Below are 23,786 nucleotides of genomic sequence, written 5' to 3' on the forward strand. Positions count from 1 at the left end.
GAGAGTCAGGACTTATAATATAGAGATTAAGCAGCCAAAGGAACTCAGAGACAGAGAAGTAGTCGGCAATCTTAACTCGGGTTTTGATTTTGAAACCACATTTTTGGTATCAGTTACTCATGTAATAGGTACCCTCATGTTACTAAATGATGTAATTTACCATTTCAAAGTGATTGCTAAGGTTTCTTTTGAACTTTTATCCATTAAAATTAATCTTTACCAGACTTCACCTCTGAACATTATCTGTATTAACACATATAATCCTCAAAGCAACCCAGTTGTAAACAAGGTTTACACCCCCACTATCCCCCAACCCCCACCTTTTAGGAAATGGAAGTCAGGGAGGTTATGTGACCTGCCCAAGGTCACAAGCAAATAAATGTTAATGGGGGCCCCAAATCTCCAGATTCCAAAATGTTTCCTGATATCCTATGGTGTCTCTATTAAAAATAGTTATTATATAAACCTGAATTTTTTATAAAATAAAAGTCAAACTTTTATTCAGGATGAAATTTTTCTATCTTATGGGACAATGAAATTCCACTATTCAGGTTACTCACCAAGAATATTTTACTATATTTTAATTAATTAATTTACTTAATTACTTATTGTGTGGTGCTGGGGATTGAATCCAGGGACTTGTGCATGCTAGGCAAGTGCTCTATCACTGGGTTAACATTCCCAGCCCCTCACTAATAGTATTTTTTAAATATATCAGATAAACTAAATCAGAATAAAAATATATCAGAATGACAGAAAATTTAGAACAGAAAGGAAGTGAACAGTCACTAGGCAAAATTTTTTTAATACATTTTTTTTTTAGTTGTTGATGTACCTTGTTTTTTATTTATTTATATGAGGTACTGAGGATTGAACCAGTGCCTCACACATGCTAGGCAAGTGCTCTGCCACTGAGCCACAACCCCAGCCCCACTAGGCAAAACTTTCACCTTTGAAAAGGAAGCTACAGTTAGTTCATTTGCTTTTACAATTTCATAATTTCAAAGTCTTAATGATTGGGCACATTTTAGCTGACCCGAACAATGAAAAGATGTTCTGCATTGCAATAAATTCTTAATGTCAATGATGGTGGAATGTGATGGACATTATTATCCAAAGTACATGTATGAAGACATGAATTGGTGTGAATATATTTTGTATACAACCAGAGATATGAAAAATTGTGCTCTATATGTGTAATATAAATTGTAATGCATTCCACTGTCATATATAAATTTTTAAAAATTAATTTAAAAAAAAGTCAATTACCAGTAAAGGACTGGTCTCAAAGTTATTTCTCATGTCTCACCTAACGTTTACACTGCAATCCCATTTCAAGGTACTCTATAAAGTAGAATGATTTAATGCATCACTCTTCTAAGCATTAGTATTTTCTCTTGAGGGTTACTTATAGTCCTCTAAATAATCATGTACTTTTAGAAGCAATCAGTGTAATTGCCAGGAAAGCTCCTTTGATACAAGTGCAGAACATGTTATTGTATTTCACAGCAAGATAAGACAACAAGAATACAAAGAAATTTCTGTTCAATCGTGCATCGATATATTTTCCATCATGTTCAGCAATTTTTAAACCAGAAATTTTCAAATAAGGCCTAAAGTACAGTACTGCTCTGCCCTCTAGTGACAGGCTAGGCTTTGCTAACTACATTTTTGTTTTTACTTCACTTTTGGGCAATAGTTAAGATTATTTTAAAAACTACAGGATGGCCGCTTTTTCATCTGTTGAGTAGTGAAAAGGGAGTCCTGGTCAACTTTTAAGACATGATTTATGGTTTGAACACAATGCAAGAAAGATATAAAGGACAACTGTTCCTTTGTATTGGGATGGCCCATCTAAGTATTGAAAATTTGAAAAAAATCAAAATATAATGTCTCTGAGGCTGGTACTGTGGCTCAGTGGTAGAGCACTTGCATGGCAAGTGTGAGCACTGGGTTCGATCCTCAGCACAGCATATAAATAAATATCTGTCCATCAACAGCTAAAAAAAATTTTTTTAAACAAAAATAATCTTTTTTTTTTTTTTTTGGTATGAGGGAATGAATCCAGGGTACTTTACCACTGACTGAGCCACATCCCCAGATCTTTTATTTTTTATTTTACTAGAGGGTCATGGTTGCTTAGGGCCTCGCTAAGCTGCTGAGGTGGGCCTCAGACTTGGGATCCTCCCTAGTCACTGGGATGATATGCATGTCTCACCACAACCAGGTCTATCCTTACATTTTTATGCACTTTTTTGGAAAGGCAAAACATTCCATTTAGTTTCTGTTAAGAACTTTACAAATTTTATAGCCTTATAAATCCAAAATTGGTCAATTCCATTATTTTGGAGTATGACTTATCAAGATGAGTGTTATACCATGTATTGGTGAACAATTATCTACTAATAGTAATAGAGTAAAAAAATGTTAAATACAAAACTATACTGAATGTAATTTACCCTTAATTGTTCAAAAGGAACTTCAGGATTTTACTGAGGGTCAATATCATCATTAAGAAATCCGTTATTGCTTTACCAACATGCATGGAAACATGAATCAAGGATGCCAGTTAAGACAGTTGTTATACTGTGAAATCACTCTAGTACTTTGACAGAAGGGAACTTCTTTGTCATAGTAAAATGTCCCTCCCTGCTATCCCTCTCTTGTAAGGAATGGATGCATTTTCTAGAACAGCATTTCTACTCTCATTTACTCAGTGTACCACTTCTGTCTACACACTTATGTTAAATATAAGCAATGTATTTGTACACATGAATATAAAAGGGTATCTGAAGATAACTTATAGGCAGTATGATGTGTGGTTAAGAGAACAAACCCTGTAACCAGACTGCCAAGAGTTTGAATTCCAAGTCTGCCACTTATTAGCAGTATAACCTTAGGCAGATTGTGTCTTGGTTACCTCAGCTTAAAACAATGGGAATAACAAGAGGCACCTACAAATAGTAATGTTTTATCCCTTGGTAGGTGTCTGGGTTATACTGGTATATGCATTTATTAAAATTAAAAGATGTGCCTTTAAGAATTGTACACTTTTGCTAAATGTAAATTTCACACCAAGGGATAAATACATATGCTGAAGAATTTAGGAGGCGGTATAATCGTGCCTATAACTCATTTTAAACTACATCAAAACTTCAGTTAAACTGATAAGACATAGAGGGATTATTATCATAGATATGTCATAAAATAAATGTGGTAAAACCTTAATGGCCAAATCTAGGAAGATCATATATGAGTAACCTAACAAAATGTCGAGGGAGCATACACTTACTTCTCATCAGGTTCATGCAAAGATTAAATATATGTAACAGTATCAAATATAAAGACCGCATGACTTACTCAATGGCATACAGCAATATGCTGATTTAAAGAAATGAAAGGCAGGGCTGGAGTTGAAGCTCAGTGGAAGAGCACTTGCGTGGCATGTGTGGGGCACTGGGTTTGATTCTCAGCACCATATATAAATAAATAAAATACATAATATAAATAAATTAAAATAATAAATAAAGGTCCTTTAACAAATTTATACATTTGTTGATGAGCATTTTATATATATATAATGTCATATATATAATGTCACATATAATATATATACACACTCGTATGTGTGTGTGTGTGTGTATATATATATTGTGTATATCTATTGTGTGTATATATATATACACACACACTCATTATATATATAAAAGAAAGAAATGAAAGGCAGTAATCTATTCTTCCCAAGTTGGCAGAAAAGGGAAAGAAGTAATCAGATACTGAGTTTTCACCCTGAGGTGAATGTTTCAGCTCAAATTTGAAATATATTATCAAACTGCATGGGCCATGTAAAAAATATAGTCTTTGAAAGTCAGAACTGAATCTGAATCCAAATTCTTTTAATTAGTCAAGAAGCGCAGACATTTTATGTAATGTTCTGAGCTTCAGTTATCTCCTATTTTATAATAGGAATATTGGGTCATTCACCTAAGGTCATTATGAAGATTAGGAGGAAAAAAATACACTCACAGACATATGCAGAAACTAGCACATAAAATGCAAAAAACAGTGGCAGTTTTCATCATTTTATTTATCATTTCTACCTAAGGATGAGTCCTGCATATCTGAGACCATTTTCTGCAGATGGAAACAAAACTGGCTACATATCTGGTTCTTAGTCTAGAAATTGCACATGCAGGTAGCCCAAATACTCCGTAGAGTTTTCTAAATGATCATCATTTAAAAGCAGGCTTTCCATAAAGTATCACTAAACTTGGTGTAAAAGAAGAGTTGGCAGTTACAGGGAACTCATTATTCATTTCTCTGAATGCCAATTATAATAAATATAAGTCCTGTGGGTGAGGAATTTAGGAAACATGCTTGCTGATGACATTTTAAAGAAAGTAACTTCAGTGCATTTGAGGAAATGATATCAGCACCTGGGTAAACTTTTATTTGAAATAGTCTAAGGTAGCATACTTCAAGAAAAAAAGTAGTAAAACTATATTTATAGAAAATTAGTTCTGCACTCCCAGGAAGTGGATCTGTAAATCATGATATATTACTCCTTGAAGACAGTAACTCGACATACAGTTCCAACTAAAGGCAGACTTAAGAACTTGGCACTGAGAAGGGACATCTTTTTTTTTTTTTTTTTTTTTTAAAAGAGAGAGAGAGAGAGAGAGAGAGAATTTTTTTTAATGTTTATTTTTTAGTTTTCGGCAGACACAACATCTTTGTTTGTATGTGGTGCTGAGGATCGAACCCGGGCATGCCAGGCGAGCGCGCTACTGCTTGAGCCACATCCCCAGCCCGAGAAGGGGCATCTTGAAAACATTTCACAGCAGGGCATCTGCCTTGACCACTCTATGAAAACCACTTTTTCCAAAGGTTTATTTACCTGTGGATAGCTAACCCAAAGCCTCTGTTTTTGGCATTTAGATGTTTCTCAACCTTACTTATGGTGAAACTCTTCCCTATCTTCCACAGCACCAAAGGTGGGCTTTTCCCACCACAGATCTGATTATTTTTCTTTCCTTCAAATACTCCTTAACAAATAGGCAAGTGTTGTCAAAAGTTCTATTCTTAGGTGTATTATCTGCTTTCACCAATTTTCAAAGTCTAAACTTTCTCTCAAGTGGTCTCCATCTTAAGCCAAATTCAACTCAAATTTAAAATCTAATCACATGAATATGATCTCTGCATATCAACTCCAGCCAACCCCAAACTTCACCCCTACCCCACCCCCAGCAAATCAGCTTCTGCCACAATCTCTTTATGTCTGCTAGCAGTAGCAACAGTCTTCTGAACACAACTAAATAAAAGATATACCTTTGGCTTTTCAACAACTTTCACTGAGTCCTTCCCTCTTGCTATCCCTCTTCACCAACACCCAAAATAAGTCCATCTTTTGCCAAGTTCCATACATAAATAGGTTTTAAATTGGCTTAGGTGACAGACACCTGCAATTCGTATTTGAGAAACAACAGTAAAAGCTAAATTCACAATGAAGAAATACACACAAACACAGAATAAAGAGCAACAGGCATTAGTATTTTAGAAAATCTTGAAGAAAAATCACTGAAGAAATCCTTATTAAATTTTAAGTATCCATTCATTACAACCCTGCACATCATAAAATGACTTATTTGATTTTGTGAGTTGAATTCCTTCATCCAATGTAGATTAAGATTCATCCACAGCATAATCTTCATAGTAGTCCCATTTACAGCTGTCAACACCCTATCAGAACAACAAATTTCTTCTTACCTAGGATAATGCTAAAACCCTGTATACTATCTTTCCAATACCTTCCACTTTCCCACCCATTTGTATCATCTGCTCAAAGATTTTCAGTGGTTCATCTGCCTTTCAGGGTAGGGATGAGATAAAACTAACCAGGACAGTCAAAGGTTTCTTATATCTGCCTTTCTTCAGTTTTTCATTTTAACTTTACCTGTCTCCAAAGGAGACAGATCAAAGGAGCCTTTTTCACCTGTCCAGACTTTTTCTATATTTCCTTCTGTAATAGTCTTCCTTGATATATCTAAGTAGGACTTTGGAAATTCCTCAGTATTTCCCCCCGACCCAGCCGGTGCTGGGGATAAAACCCAGGGTCTTAAAGCATTACCTTAAAACAAGCACTTAACCCCCACCTGCTCTTTCTCAGAACTCAAAACTGAACAGCTCAGTTAGGTTTAGTCTTAGGTTCTTCTGACTACATAGCTTAATATTCTAAATGATCACCCTATAGCCTAAAAGGAACAAAAAAAAAAAGTGATCCATTTAAATCTGTCTTTCATTAAGAAATTACTTTAAGTTTCTGAAAGCCTATCCTTATCAATTTCTAGGAAGCAACAGTGAGCATTATGCAGTTCACAATCTAGAGGCAAATAAGGACATTTACAAGCAATAGGAAGTAAAAGTTTAAAACCTTAAAATCTTTTCAGAGGTAACTCTAAACTCCAATGTATAAAATATTCTATTACAATGAAAATAATAAAAAATTTTATCTTGATAAGTAAAAATTCACAAAAAGAGGTGGGACTGGGACATCTTTACTATCTGTAAGATATAATATTCTTATTAGAAAGATCTATTTTCTCTACAACTACCATTAGTTAACAGAAACAACAATCAAACCTGAAAATTTCATCATTCAAATGCTTACTTTAGCAAATGAAGTGAAAGATCATCTGTATGCCTCCATCCTTCAAACAAATAGCCCGAAAAAATACTGCTATAGAAAGTTGTTACTTATGGGGAATGACAGTGACTGCTGATTTCAAAACTCTTCTTTATCGATTCTTTTATATATATATACACCTATTTGGTTCCTCTAACAATGCTGAAAACCTAATTGGTATTCACAAACTATATTGAGAAAAGGAGTAGTTTCAGGTGCATGTCCATCTGAGCGGTGCTAGATGGATAGATAGTATGTACTACTCTGCACATACACCTCATGTGCATGTATCTGCACATATTTTGAAGGTTTTATTTTCTCTTATTTGGCAATTCTTCATAGTAATTAATGTAACACAATTTATTAGGACAATGCTCACCATATAAGTGGTAGCTAAGCTCTATTCAAGAAACCAACTGCTCTATATCCGGCTGGATCTCAAGAAACCTGTGGAGTTTAAGTGCCTATGGTAATGTTCAGTGTCTTAAAAGACCACCTAACATGAAATACGCTGCCATGAGGAGACACTTGATAACAAATGTCCTTACAGTAAATGTTAAGGAACAGTGAAATAATCATGTAAGCCACCTGTTTTATAAGAATAACAATACAGTCCTAGCAGAGGTAAAACAACTAAAAATTAAACTAAACTAAGGTTACAGAAATCAATGCAAAGCTAAAACACAATATTCCTATTGAATATCTTCACAAATCAATTTAAATACAGAGAAAGCATAAAAATATTCCCCCAGAATAAATTACCAAAAAGTGGACTTTTTAGTCAGCTATTTGGTACATATTAACTGAGTCCAGGTACCATCCTACATATCTTAAAGCCCAGTGTGAACCAATTTGCCTATTTTAAATCTCACAACTTTCCATGCGCTCAACAGGTCCACTAATCAAGTTAGAGAAGCACTTGTTAGAAGGCTAACAAGTCTTAATAAACACCTGTGATTAAGTGTATACAACAAATGAGCCAACAGGCACCCAGAACTGTTTTGCTATTCATTTAAGTTCTCAGGCCCACTAAAATTTGATTATGGGAGTAACCACAAACTAAAAGACCTTTAATTTTAGAGAACATTCTTCTTCTTAAACTCAGTCTGGGAAAAAATAATTACCTGCATTAAACCAGGGGATGCTTATTAACACTAAGTTCAATGGAAAGTGGGATTAATGAAATAAAAATTCTTATAATACTAAGTCACCTAATGCTTACTGAGCAACCTCCATGTGCCAGACACTGTAAGTTTGGGGAATATACAAAATAAACTTTCTAGTGTAAATTTAAGTCCCTTAGCATTTGGAACCAGTCCTATGAAAGAACTACAACTATACACTTCTATGTATATACACTGATTTGTGAATATACAGCATAACCAGTATACCAGTACATAAATTATAATGCATGGAAATACTTAGAAACATTAAAAGCAATTCCCCTTAAAGTTTGGATCAGAAATGTCCCCCAAAAGCCCACAGGTTAAAGGCTTGGTTCTCCAGATAGACTAGTGGGAAATAGTAGAAACCTTAATAGGTGGGTAGGTGGGGTCTTAAAAGAGGAGAGAGGTCTCTGGATCATTGGGGAGTGTGCCCTCATTATGGTCTCTTATCTCTTTCTTTCACTTCCCAGTCATGAGGTAAGCAGTTTTCCTCTATCATGTGGCACTACCACCATTCAGTACCCCACTAGATGCCTGAGAGCAATGGTTCATCCTAATCGTGGACCAGAACTTTTAGAAGGTTACAACGAAAATAAATCTCTTCTCTGTAAGTTGATTATCTCAGGTACTGGTTGCAGAGACAGAAAGCAAGTTGGCACAGCTCCTATATCATCCATGTATTTTCCTAGAAAAGCACACTTTAATGTAATAGAGGTAAGAGGGACTATAGAATTCAATGCAAATACACTTAAATTTATCAAACACCTTTCAAAGTACCAGTAAGTACATGGAGAGAAGTCATGCCTACATATATTTATATTGTCCTTCACTAGTAAATTTCACAATCTAGTAGATTGATCCCATTGTTGAGAAGAAATATACTGCCAAAATTCATTAGGTATGTTTTAAAATTTTAATCATTTCAGAAATAACTTTCAGGGAAACTAAAATCAAAGTGTTCTAAAAGAGTTAAACTATCTTAACCAATTAAACAGACATCTACAAAATTAGATCACTGCTCAATAGCTTGTCCTGTAGTCAAAAAACAGAGGTGAACTGTTAAATTTTACAAATTAATTTAGAATTATTTGTACACAGAAGTGTTTAAGGATTGAGCATGTAGCTCAGTGGTAGTGCACTTGCCTAATATTCTTGAGGCCCTGGTTTTAATCACTAACCCTGTCTACCACCCACCCCCCAAATAGTTTAAGTCTCAAAGGTTTCTTTCCTTTTGATTTTATATACATTTTGTTTTGGACAGATATCAAATAATCAGAAATTGAAATTAATCCAGTTAACAGAGAGCACACAAAACACAACCAACCAATGATCAAGCAAATAAAATTAATCTTGAGCCTATGTCAACACCCACTATTTGCTTACGACTAATCCCAAGTACTCATCAACTAATTAACTTAAAATATACTCTTACAGTAGAAAAAGGTACTAAAGTTCAATGAACTGTGCTTATCGACTATTCTTCAGAAATTCAAACTATTATGTAACTTAAGAACTGACATTAGAGGAAAGAAGGGAGAAAAAAAAGAAAGGAAGGTAGGGCAATAAGGCAGCTATATCAGATTTAGGGTTCCTTGACTTCTGCTAGAATTACTTCAAATACATTTTTTTTAATCCTTGTTTTCTGTTTACCAAAATCTTAAATATATGTCATTTCCCTATTTGGATTCTCAATTATTTCACATAGTAAAAGAATACTGCTTTGGATCATGTGAATTGCCTTGATTAAGATGGTAAATAGAAACAGGTATAATCCCCCAAAAGTAACTCTCTTATTCATCAACCAAATTTTCAAATGCAATTTATTCATAAAGAGCAATGAAGACACATGGAAGTCAATTTTTACAATGATGTAATTCCTCCATTATACAAATCATTTCTGATTTTGAAGTTCTTAGACTTGATTCCTTCACTTGTAAGAATCTCATTTTCATGCACAGCAACTTCAAAGTGGAAGAAATATGAATTCAGTAATTTCAAATGTCTCCCACCTCAAAGGCACCAAAGACAATTTTAGAATCTTAGAAGACTATAGCAAACCATATTTCTTGTTTATATATTATGTATTGTAGAACATACTTTTTAAATATCTCCATTTCATTCTTTGGTAGAGGAAAAACAAATACCTGTTTGGGTGAAATTGTGCTGCCCCCCCTACCCAAAAAAATTCATAGGTAGATTAAAGCCCCTATCCCCAATGTGATGAGATGGGGAGGACCAATGAAGAGATTAAAGATTAAGTGAGGTCATAGGGTGGGACTCTAACAGAACTTACTAATTTTGAGAAGCAGAAGAGACATCAGAGCTTGATCACTCTTGTGAACATACTGAGGAAAGGCCATGTGAGGACACAGCAGGAAGGCAGCTATGTAGAAGCCAGGAACAAAACCAAACCAGAGACCACATTTACAGGCACCGTATTCATGGCCTTGTAGCCTCCAGAACCGTGAGAAAATAAGTGTTGATAAAACCACCCAGATGGTGATATTTTGTTATAGCAGCCTGTGCTAGTTATCACAACCTATAAAGATGAGGAGCTTACATTTTTAGCAAGTTTTACTCTACTAATAAACAAGCTGAACCAGGAACTGATAGTAACACAGACGATCCATTCATAAAAGGAGTCTGGAACAATGTGAAGAAAAACCTCAACACATATACACACACACCCCTCATTAACTTTTATATACATGTATTATTTTAAATTAAGTTAATTAAACTGTCATTTTAGAAAGATTATAAGATTTTGAATCATTGCTCTGAATGGGTAAGAACTATACTACAACTGTACTGGAAATTGAGGTGGCTACATTCTTTATCACTGAAAGAAAGGGTGGATCTTGTTAAAGAATATGAGCCACTCTGTGATCTAATAATTCACTTCTGCCAGTGAGAATTTAGATGTCCCAAGGACAGACAGATATATGTTCTCTTATCTTTAATATAAATGAGGTCAACATCAAGTTCAAAACATTCTCAAAACTTGGATAATATTGAGACAAGATACAAAAATAAGAGGTGGTGCTGCTAAAATTTTCTTCACCATGTAGAACAAATATTATTTGGTTTCAAAAAGAATCAGCTTTTCTGTGTTAAGATTTTTTCTTACTGTTCTCTAGTGAAGGCTTAATTAATTTGGACTCCTTAAAGAACTTCTCTATTGACATTGCCTCCTTATACTCTCAGAATCAGGTTTAACATTCTTGAACTTTTATCACATTCGTTTCCTTTCTTTTTTAAAATGACACATAAAAATTGTACATATTCATGGGATACATGTGAGTTTCAAAACATGCATACATTATGTGATCTTCAAGTCAGAGACAGCATCTCTAACTCCTCAAACATTTAAAGTCTCTTTGTGGTAAAAAAAAAAAAAAAAATTAAACTACCATTTCCTGAGGCCATTTATGTGCCAAGCACTATATCTGAAATTTGACACAACTGCCTTATCTTAATTCTCACATTCTACAAGGTAAAGATTGTGATACCCATATGAAAACAAAGAGACAAAGTTTCAGAAGGATCAAATCATCACCCGAATTCTTCCAATTAAAAAGTGCTTGGGTTGGGGTTGTGGCTCAGCGGTAAAATGCTTGCCTAGCACGTATGAGGCCCTGGGTTAAATCCTCAGCACCACATAAAAATAAAAGGTATTGTGCCCAACTGCACCTAAGAAATAAATACTTTTTTTAAAAAGTGCCAAAATTTCTCTGAATCCAAAAAGCATGTTTTACTATACTGTCTTACCTTCTAACCTATATGTATATATACATTTAAAAAACAACAAAAAAAGACATCTTTCTGACCATGTTCCTCTCGCTCAAGCTTAGGGAACTTTAAACTATCAATTATTAATAACCTTCTGGATTTCTACACAAATGTAATCTACACAACTCTGGTAATAGTGTCTTTTAATACCTTTAGGATTAATCAAATAAATATTAACTGAGGAATTCCATATGTCTAGCAATTTTCTACAAGTCTTGGGAGATAATAATGCAAAGCCACTGTATAGTGAATATGACCTTAGATAGAGTATGTTAGAAAACTCCCAGGATACAATTAAGCTCCCTACAATGTCTGCATTCTTTATCTCTAAAATGATTCTTGAAATTGAACTTAAGTAGACAAAGGCATGTGGCCACCATTATATTGGGTAAAATTATATTACTAACGAAAAAAGTAAAATACTTATTTCTTCATTGCCTTTTTATATCAAATTAGATAGTATCTGTCAAAGTTCTGTAACCTATTATAATTCATTGCCTATGCATAATAACTACCATATTTCCCCTTCTCTAATTCTGTATCCAAACTGCCATGGGTCTAGTATGCATTAGTTCTCATTTTATTTTGAAAATTACTCATTAAACAATAATGTAAAGCCTAAAACATATACTAGAATTTATTACTAAATAATGAAAAAAGTTCTAACATTCCCAAAACATTAAGACACTCAAACTGTATCAACTCATCTTCTTGTCATCAATGGTAACCCACATAACAATAACAAGAATACTCAAGTAATTCTAGATTTAAACAAATCAATTTACTGAAGGACTTCTTACAATCTTTAATATATCAAGTGCACTCTGTCTCTCTAAAAAGGCAGTAGATGCTATTTTCAGTTATTATAGTTAAAACAAGCATTGTCCCTCCCTATTTGCCTTTCCCTACCTCTCCCTTCCTACAAGATCACTGGCACCCTAAAACACAGGCTTGGACAAGTGACCTGCTTTGGACAATGAAATATGAGAAGTAGTGACGTGTCATTTCCAAGCAGCTGTTTTAAGAGCCATAGCTCCACTGTCACTTTTATTTCTTCTACCACAAGACCTATGCATCACCAAAACATTGCTCCTTCAGCTTTGCTCCAGGAATGAAGAAGACACAGAACATAGAAGCAGCAGACTCATGAGAGACATGAACAAAAATAAGAAACTTTTACTACTATATACCACACTAAAATTTAGGGACTCTTAATAATAAATTTAACTTTGCTTAAGCAAAAGTAGATCTGTTTCCCAGATCTACTGAACCTTGGCATTTTTTTGCCAAGTAACATCTTCTAGTTTCTACATTACTCGTTTTTGTATGACATCTTTTTCTTAATTAACACAGTATCTAAGATATGAGTGCAAGTATATATACACTAGAAGTAGTCTTCATCTTCAATTAAACTTTCTTCTTAAATTCTATCAGCAATTTGAATTTCTGTCAATTTCTCCTCTTAAGTCAATAACACTGTTTCATTGTGATAATCAGATTTACGTTCAGAAATCACTGATGAAACAGCTTGATAATCAAGACCATCATACTACTAACTTAGTTTTCTGGGTAGGTCAGATTATGTATTCTGCCTTACTTTTTATATGTGTATTCATATTTAACAAATACAGAATACTGTTGACAATTTCAATTTTCCTTAAACCTCCCTATACATAATTTTCTTTTGGATTAGCAACTGAGAACATATGATATTTCAGTATCAATTTTTGGATATTCCATGTCAATTCTGCTGATTTCATAATTAATTATATTCTGACTGGCATTCTTAAATTCAGAATATTTTTTCTAGCAAGTATTCCTAAAGGATAGCACATTAAAGAGGAAAAATAGTAACACCAATTTTCTTATTGGCATTGAGATTTTCTTGGTGTTTCAATACTTACCAATACACACACACTCACCAAGAAAAAAAAGAAAGAAAGAAAAACATTCTTTGGTGTTTTCCTATATTAAATACATATTTAACCTAACTTGCACACATTTTTACTGTGTGTGTCCAATCCTAAACAATGACATTCAGAAAAAAATGACTCAGAGGCCTTCTATTTATGCTCATGGCATAAAAGCAACATTCAGTCATATACTGAAGGAAAGTAGATGCAAATATTAAATTTAATAAGCTAATAAAAATAAAAAATAATAAAAAACCTTAAAACAGAAAATGTTCCAGATTAATTTTCAATTGTAAAGTTAAAAAGTAAAGATTCTTTCCTGAAAACTGCAACTGAACAATATTTACTACATTTGTTCATTTTAATTTACACCAAGCTCTTTAGTCTTATAAATCATCAGTTTACAATACAGTACACATGTATGAGTAAAGCAATCGAACATTTGATTCCTAGACTGGGAAAAATCTGTGTAATTAACCATTACTAAAACTAAAACATTCATACCATATTTTAAAACAGACAAAAAAATTTTCCTAGAGCAACAGCTTTAAAAGTAACTTATAAATAAAAGGATGAGTTTTAGAGTTTGATATAACTTGTCACATATATATATAATATATATATATATATTTGAACTTTATTAGTTTTCATATTTTAAGATGTTTCGTGATACAATTATATGCATCTCTGTTATTTTTAATAGGTAAGAAAAACTCCCAACTCTTTTGATACTGATTCACTTTTTGATTAAAACGATGATACAAGGAACTATTTTTTAAGAAACTGACAAACTACATATATATAAATATATATAAATAAAATTATATATATATACTTATATATATTTATCATATATATAATTTTAGTTGTGTAACTCAGGATTTTAATTAACTTCCACTAATAACACATTGTTATAAAGAAACAAATGAAGAGATTCTGAATTTTTTTTAGTTTCATAATTTGAAAAGATCTAACTTACTTGATGATGAAGATTAAAATGTCACTGTAAAAATAATAATAAAAATGACGAGAAAAAATACACAACTGTCACACTTCTTGATTAGTATGGAAAGTGAATCCATCAGATGGGGTAAGGCTGAAACCAGCTCTAATAGCACATAGTTCTTGACCACCTCACTGCTTCCAGTCAAGCAAGTAAGATGCACCTTCAGTGCAGCTCTTACCAGTCAAGTCAGGACTTTCCATTGTGATTACAATGGAACATCAGAACTTCCAGCGTCTGTGATGTAGCAGGATTCTGTGAAAGAGCCATAGGAAAGTGGTTACAACAGGAGTCAAGAAGGCCTTGCAAACAAACTTGACATTAATTTTCCTTCAGCAAAATAGTCTCCTAATAAAATGAATTAACAATCCAAACCAGGCAAAAACATCCCTATGCCAACACGATTTAAAGGAGTTCCCCAGTGTTCACCATCGATTTTAATTTTACAAAAAGACAACTCGCTAAAATTACTTAATACAAATTCTGAGTGTGAGGTTACATAAACTGAGAATTACAGGCAATGGCTTCTTCAGCTTTGGTCTAAAATCAAGTGTATAATTACAGGAAAACTCCCTAAAAAAATATATGGTTAAGTGACAGCCTGACTAAATTCGAGTTATTTTAAATGACTGGCCCAACTCAACTAGATAGTTTAATTAATCTTTTTTTAATTTTTTTTTTAGTTGTTGATGGACCTTTGTTTTATTTATTTATATGCAGTGCTGAAAATCGAACCCAGTGCCTCACACATGCCAGGCAAGTGCACTACAGCTGAGCCCCAGTCCCAAAATATTATAATTAATCTTTTAAGCATTTGAAAGAAAATGAATGAAGCAAGACAATAAAAGCAAACAAACAAAAAAAGCAGCTAGGGTGAGTGGGGACACAGATAAAAACTGTACCAAACCAATTATTTTCTAAGTATAAAGAACTAAGAAAATATAGAAAAGATGATAAAAATCAGCAAAAAGAATATACATACCAATTAAATGGAACATTTTACATTAGTAAAATTGTAAATAAAGATTATATGTTTTATCATTTCAGTTTCTTTGTGAGATAACACTAAGTTTATAGTTTGCTTGTCCACATTTAACCAAAAAGGAAATTTTCTTTCCCCAAGCAGATTATGACACTACATTTCTTCTGTAAGCTATACGCTATAGAAATTGGACATAACTTTCTGGTTTACACTAACAATACTATGAGTCATTTATGGCTTAGCTAAAGTTTTTTATTTTAATCAGTCACTATAATATGAAAGAAATGGCTTTTCACATGTGTAATAATTCAAGAGTAATTTTATCTAGAATTAAGATGATTCAGTTGTCACTAATGCAATTAACAAAACAGCAACAGGAAAAAATAGAACATTAAATGGTCTCATGTCACTTCACACAAGATACTACTCATTCATTCCCATATTTTGAAAACAAGTGTATGGATAAAAAAAATAAACCCAAAGATTAACATGAATATTTGTAAATTAAATGCCTGATTTTAAAACTTTTTCTGAAAGCACAAAATTTTTAAAAAACTGATGAAATTAATGGTATGAAAGTCTATAATTACCGTAAAATATACAACTAGTGTTATTTTAAAAATAACTTAAAGAAAAACCTCACAAACTAATTTCCTAGTCATATACTTTTTTCCTTCATACAAATTCATAAAAGCAATATACACAACCCTTAAATAAATAAGTAAAAACCATTAAGTAAATAACTATACATGTCAAATAAAGAAATTCTTATAAACTAAAGTATTAATGTAATCTGTATAGCCAAAATTGGGAGGAAAAAGGTTCATCGCTTTTGGGGGAAGGGGGGTGGTTTGCTGGAAATTGAACCCAAGAGTTCTACCACTGAGCTACATCTCTCTCTTTTATTATTATTTTTTTAATTTTTAATTTTTGAGACAGAGTCTCACTAAGCTACTCAGGCTGGCCTCCAACTTGTGACACTGCATCAGCCTCTTGAGTAGCTGGGTTTAAAGGTGTGAGCCACCATGCCCAGCTCCAGAATTAATTTTTTTTTTTTTTTAAGTGTCGGACTTCATTTTTTTTTTTTTAAAGAGAGAGAGAGAGACAGAGAGAGAGAGAGAGAGAGAGAGAGAATTTCAGTATTTATTTTTTTCAGTTTTTGGCAGACACAACATCTTTGTTTGTATGTGGTGCTAAGGATCGAACCCGGGCCGCACGCATGCCAGGCGAGCGCGCTACCGCTTGAGCCACATCCCCAGCCCCTCCAGAATTAATTTTAACAGTGTAGGTTTAATTCTTCTTTGGGTTTAAATATTTGTTTATACTTTAGTGTAAGAAGTGAACATATGATATGCTATATGAGAAATAAAATGCTAATTCTTCTTCCATAAGAAATTATTTTAGGAGCTCAAAGATAAACTTCAGGTGCCCTGATAAATTTATTTCTATAATGGGAAATTTTATTTTGATCACTGTTCTGTAATTTATTATGTATGATACTATATTATTATATATGATACTATATTATTATGTATAATATCTATGGGTAAAGCAGAAGAGGATGAAAGAGGAAACTGACTATTCTGTGGCCAATATGGGTTGTTAAACTCTCAAGGAAATAAAAATCATCATGGTAAACCTAAAAGCCAGTGAATCAGCCACAGAGGAGAGGTCAGTTTCCAGGCTGAATGTCCTACCTGAGTCAGACTAACTTAAGAAGACTCGAGATTTTATAGGCTATTACAAAATGCCCACAAGAAAAGCAATTATAGTGTGGCCTGTTCTGCATTTAAATTACAAGTATTTCATTTTTGATTTGACAGAATTGGGTTGTTTTGTGAGATGTCAGAAGGTCAGATGAGCAAATGCCCAAAGCATGAATACAATGGTGACTTGAATAAGCCCTTTGATCAAAACCTGTGTGAATTTGTCCGAGCCACCTGGTGCCTGTCTATGTTCTCCAGGTCCCATGTTGGCATCTTCTCAATTGTCACTCCCCCACAGAGAGCCTTCAAACTCTGATTCCTCCTGATTAGGACCCACTATAACTCACTAAAAACCTCCCCTTCCCTTTTGAAGGTCTCTGCTTTCCACCCATGATAGTCCTGGCAGACCCTGACCACGCTCAAGATTCCCTCTTAGAAACTTCATCATGGCAGGTGAACAGTCTTCTATTAAATACCTATTATTTGCCTCTTAACACAAATAAGGCATCTAACTTGCATCTGAAAGACCAACCTTAAAGATGTGGTCTAAGCAACCACTGAAATATCCCAAAGCAACTGGCTTTCTGGCACAGCTCACACACTGCCCCCTTGGGACACAGTGTTTTGAATAACTTATTATACTAAAAAAGGTGAGGTGCCACTTCTTACAATGAGGCAGACTTCCAATTAGTGTTAATGTCCAATGTAGCATTCAAAGGCACATCACGGCAAAATTCCCTTCTATGCCAAAATTGTATGTTTTATACCCTGATGTCACTACTACCTAGTCAGTACAGAAGGGACTCCAAGGTGACCATGTGCCTGCTTATATGGAAGCATATTTAATTCCCATGAATGACTGCTTTTCTGATGTTTTCATCAATTCTCTGGGTAACAGACTAAGCTTTAACTAACTCATTTTCATACATACCCCTAATTCAATCAAGCTAAATGAAAGTCATTCTGGACTGCAATTATTTGCTAAGGAACAATTACATTCAAATGAAAAAAAGAAATCAGCTGGCATGACACAGTCCATGGTACAGATGCCTTTCCATTTATGGCACAAGAACAGCAAGAAGGGGGAAAAAAAAGCCAAAATGCTAGAAAAGTAAATAATTTTTTCTTCATCCTCCTGAAAACAGAATACTTTTGCTTTTACACCTGAAAAATCAAAATGGAGAACCAGAGAAAGCACATTTTTAGATTACTACTTTCAATTATGTTTATTATTTGAAAGGAGCTGCATTTCTAAACTGAGTCAGTAAGACCTCAGAAAGTCAAAACAAATCCAGGTCACAATCTAAGAGTTCTAGTAACTGCATATGAACTAAATTATCCACAGGCTCCCTCCATACAATAGGTTTGCCAATCTCCACTTTACAATGGGGCTTTCTTACATTTTTTTTTCTGTTTTAAAGCTTATTATTGTTATTCTTATGTTATATTGTGAATTTTTATGTTTTTCTCAACTCCTTTATGTATCTACTACATGTTTATAAATGAACTTAACTAAAAACTCCAAGTTACTGTCAGATGACATAATACCATCATGTTTGCAAGTTAAAAACGTCTTGTTAATTTAACAAAAGCTTTCCCTGTCCTGTATGTGCATAAGGTTTTCCCATCCACTACTCTATGCAATCTTAATTTTCTCAATAGTGGCATCAGATACATTGTACAATACTATGGTACTGAAAAATGGTGTTGTCATCTTAGCTGTTTTACAGTTTTAGTCAAAGAATGCCATGCCTCAGGTCACTGTGGTCCAACACTGGCTAGAACTAAAAATTACAAACAACCTTATTTCCAACTAAATCATTTGCTGAAATAAAATATCATCATAGAAATAAAGATAACTCCCAGGGACAAGTGTGTGTGTGTGTGTATGTGTGTGTTCACGTGCGCAAGAGAAAGACAACATAATGTAAGAATAAATAAAAAGTAATCCACCTGTCTTTTATGGTTGAAGCCTAAGCCACAACTATTTCTGTCCAAGAACCAATATTTAACTGAAATTTCAAATGTCAGCTATACTGAGAAGGTAAATCTTTTAAAGGACAATGCAAATCTGAATTACCTCCTTGACATCTTTCCACGCCCACCTTCATTTCCTCATGACCCAAAGCTTTTCAGTTAAGAAACATTAAAGATAATAATAAAGATAAGCAGTCTTAGGAATTCCCACCATATCCAGCAAAGTAGCTACTAAGTATTTACAAATTTGTCCATTTGTTAGGTAGCAAAGACAGAAAACTCTAGCATTCATTAATAACACGGGTCTCCTAAAATAGCAAGAAGATTTAATAATCTACTTCCCTCTAGTACTCAATATTGTATCAATTATAAAATTATATTTTTAAAACTACATACCACCTACTATAGACCAACCAGTGTGAATGATTCAACCTTTCACTATTTCAGAAAGTAAGGACCTATTATGTGATAGCACAACACTGCAAAAGGTATCATTAACAGCACAGCTGCTTTCTTGAGCTGATGTTCCAGTTCAGTAATCACACACAACGCACGTACAGAATAAATATTAAAATAGTAAGCGAAAATTTTTTTTTAGTTAGAATGCATAAGGATAATGTTACACCGATAAATTAAGCTGGAACATGAAGCACGATGACCTCAGTATACACAGAGTTAGAAGCACTGGCCCAGGATAGGCAAAACTTCAATACTGGAAGACAGACTTGCTGAGACCTAAGAGGCAGATCTGGCTATAGCACTAATTTCACATCGAAAAGCGGAATATGAAATATGGGCAAATGAGAAAACTATATGATTTGTCCTTCCTTTTTTTTTCTTTTGTCCATGATCAATAGAGTAAGATCATAGCACAGTGCTGTGCTAAGCCTACTAGCCTTGATATAACACCCTGCAATTGTGGATCAATTCCTGAGCCTCTATCCCAAACAACAATCCCCACATCTTTAAGGATTGCCTTAAGAATTATTAAGACATTATAATGTAAAGTACTTGGCATATATTAAGTGCTCAATAAATATTAAGTAATCGTCTCATCAGAGTTAAAATTAGACAGTAAAAAACATTTGGTAGTTTTATTGTGAACACACTGGAGTTGGCTTGAAAATTAAATGCTCAATGAATTGGTATAGTGTTTGAAATTGGTGTTTCACTATGGATTTTATTTTAATTTAGGTGGTATTCTATATATGCTTAATTCTGACAGTCTGAGCAACTACTTTTTGTTGAGAGCCACAGCCAAAGCGGCCCCAGCAAACTTCCAGCTGATTGGCTCCTCTGCTGTGATGCTCATTGGGCTGTTTCCCCGCCCTTTCAGACCATAGAGCTGCTCATTGGGGGACTCTTTTTACTCCTACCAATTTCAATGTGCATTAGCTGATTTGACAATATGGACATTTTATTATAATGATCACTTGTCCTAAGACTGTTGCTTCAAGAACCATGGCAGAACAATGAATTTCTGCAGTTTCCATAAGTAGAGATAGAAAATGAATAGGCATTAGTCTAGTCAGATAGCTTGGCAGAGAGGCACTAAATGTTTCTTTATACTCCCATGAACTGTGTAAATGTGACTTTGACCTTCTCAGGCAGGGAAAACTGCACATTTAAAGGCAAAGAAAAGGGCTGGGGTTGTGGCTCAGTGGTAAAGTACTTGCCCAGCACATGTGAGGCACTGAGTTCGTCCTCAGCACCACATAAAAATAAACAATAGAATAAAGGTATTGTGTCCATCTACAACTAAAAAAAAAATTAAAATAATAAAGGCAGAGAAAGTATCACTTCCAGAAGGAGTACAAAAGCATGCTTGCCAGCAGCCACATCAGGAATAGTAACAGGGAACACCCAGGTACTTTAGGAAGACTCATAAGCTCTATCAAGCCACCAGGCACTAAACTGGAAAATAAAGAGGATAACTAGGGGACACCCCCCTCAGAGATTACATTAGCTCAAGCAAGCCTAATACATGTACTCTAGAAATTAGTTTGAACCTTCAGAAGGATTCCTGCAAGTGAAACCCAATAGACAATCCTCAAGACCACTTTGTCTTACAAAGTAAGATAGGGTTCCCGTGGCTGCTTTTGCAACATCAATAATTCACAACATACAGAAAACCAAATTCTTACCAAAAAAAAAAATACCCAAAGTCATGATAAAAGAGGTCAATAATAAGAATTTACGTAATTGTAAACAGAAAATATTCTGTTCCAAGAAGTAAAGGGCATTGATCTTTCCTTTCTACTCTGTTTTAATACAAATTACACAAAGTAAGTCTAAAGGAACAAACTTAAAAATTCAATTTAAAATTTTGTGATATTATTTAATAAAAGTACATTTCTATTAAAATCTATATTTGGGGAGGGAGGGTACTAGGGTGCTTTACCACTGAACTATATCCCCAGTCCTTTTTATTTTCTATTTTAAATCAGAGTTTCACTAAATTGCTGAGGCTGGCTATAAACTATCTTCCTGATGCCTCAGCCTCACAAACTGCTGGGATTATAGATGTGCACCACTGTATGTGGCACCAAAAAAAAAAAAAAAAAAAAAAAATTTCCAGTAACAAAAAACTCTACTTACCAGATAGGATCCTGTTCCTGTTCCTTTCAGATGTGTCTAATATGTATGCGTGTGTTTATATAAATGTATATTTTTTTTTAATTTTAGTTGTAGATGGACACAATACCTTTATTTAATTTACTTATTTATTTTTATGTGGTGCTGAGAATCAAACCCAGGGCTTCACATGTGCTAGGCAAGTGCTCTATCACTGATTTACAACCCCCAGCCCCGTAAGCATATTTTTGGCATGAAGTCACAAAGCAGTCTGCTTACAAGTGACTGACTGTGATGTGTCAATATGCTTCCTTTTTATTTATTCAAAAAGCAATTATATTTCTGGGACCAATAAGATCACATAGTAATTAGTTATTTTAAATCAGAAAACTACACGAAACTTTCCTTAGGGGTTACAGGGAAGTTCAATCACATTTCCATGGCTAAAACCAAGTAAGGCCTAGGGAAGCTGGACAGAAGGTATTCCAACTGATTTTTAACCAAGTTGAGACAATACCCCAGGTCTTCACAATGCTTCCCCCATTACTCCATACTGGTGCCCACAGGGTCTGATGTTATTTCCTATGAAACTGTAGAATCACAGAATGTTGAGGGCACATGAGAGTAAGGGGCCTCTTACTCCAGCCCTTTTGATGGCATAGCAAGATAGTGGCAGGAACAGGCTAGAACCAGGCCTCCTGCCTTTGTACTAATTCCACAATGCATTTCTGGATTATCATCAGTTTGATCTAGAATTTGCTGTCCATAACCAGCAGGAGGCTCCAAACCATACTGTATACTCCACTCTTCCAGTGGCCCATCACAGCAGCAATATTCAGCTAGAAAAGACCCATTAAAAAGACCCTAACATTTCACACTCAGAGTTCAGAGAATGTTTCCTGAACATTTCCTGGAATGCTTTGTCTTTGCCAAACTGAAGGCAAAGAAAGACAGCACTTAGCTCTAGAAATGCACATGTCAAATACATATGTTTCTAAATATTCTAAGCAACACCTTCAAATAAAGAGTCAATGCCAACCTTGTGTGTGTGTGTGTGTGTGTGTGTGTGTACACACAAAGGGTATAGAGGAATACTCTATACTTTCAATTTGACTGTGAACCTACATGTGCTATTAAAAATAGTCTATTAGTTTTAAAAATATCTGATGTCAATTTACTTCACTTAGCAATGAGAATTATGTATGACTAGAGAATGACAAGCCAATACTAGTTGAGAATATAGGAACACTAATTCTCCCTTAAATGTACACCCCTCAAGAGAAACACCTAGTACCAATTTAAATTATGTCCTACATTGAAACGAAGCACATGCCATATAATAACCACCTCTGTACAGTACAAATGCCCCACCAGTAATTAATCCTCAAGAAAATGCCAATGGGGGCTGGGGCTGTAGCTCAGTACAGCGCTTGCCTCGCAAGTGTGCAGCACTGGGTTCGATCCTCAGCACCACATAAAAATAAATAAATAAAGCTATTGTGTCCTTCAAAACTAAAAATTTTTTTTTAAACAATGCCAATGGGGCTGGGGTTATGGCTCAGTGGTAGAGAGCTTGCCTAGCATGTGTAAGGCACTGGGTTCCATTCTCAGCATCACATATAAACGAATAAATAAATAAAGGTCCATCAATAACTAATAAATTTTTTTTAAAAGCCAATGGCTTTACTTGCCACTGCTCCTAAGTCAATATTTAATACAAAACATTTAGTTTAAATTAAATCAACTAAAAATATGAAAAAAAAATAGTCTTCTAAATATTTCCATAAATAGGTTATAGACTTATCCTTTGCCACTAAATCCAGTGCATTGACACACAGAAATCAATGTTATACAACCCCAGGGCCACCAATTATAAGGACTACATGGCAAAAGGCAAAAGGCTTATCCTGAAGCACCCCTAGAATAACCTGTAATAGCCATGGTTTTCAGTCCTACACACTTTAAAATCTGAACTTCTTAAAATTAGCAAAATC

The 23,786-nt window shown here is 34.3% G+C and overlaps 1 protein-coding gene across 9 annotated transcripts in view; it reads right to left on the reverse strand.

Moving 5' to 3' along the window:
• Bbx (BBX high mobility group box domain containing) overlaps nucleotides 1-23,786 on the reverse strand; it is a 261,386-nt gene that overhangs the window by 142,602 nt on the left and 94,998 nt on the right. For 8 of the 9 annotated variants that reach the window (XM_015478557.2, XM_015478556.2, XM_015478555.2 and 5 more), the window contains one exon: nucleotides 14,735-14,808. The gene's annotated coding sequence lies outside the window, so the exon portion shown is untranslated. Of the gene's footprint in view, nucleotides 1-14,529; nucleotides 14,675-14,734; nucleotides 14,809-23,786 lie in introns of those variants that run through there. The other variant, XM_048803370.1, reaches the window with a different exon arrangement.

The sequence above is a fragment of the Marmota marmota genome, unplaced genomic scaffold (assembly GCF_001458135.2).
Source record: "Marmota marmota marmota unplaced genomic scaffold, marMar, whole genome shotgun sequence".
Taxonomy (NCBI): Eukaryota; Metazoa; Chordata; class Mammalia; order Rodentia; family Sciuridae; genus Marmota; species Marmota marmota.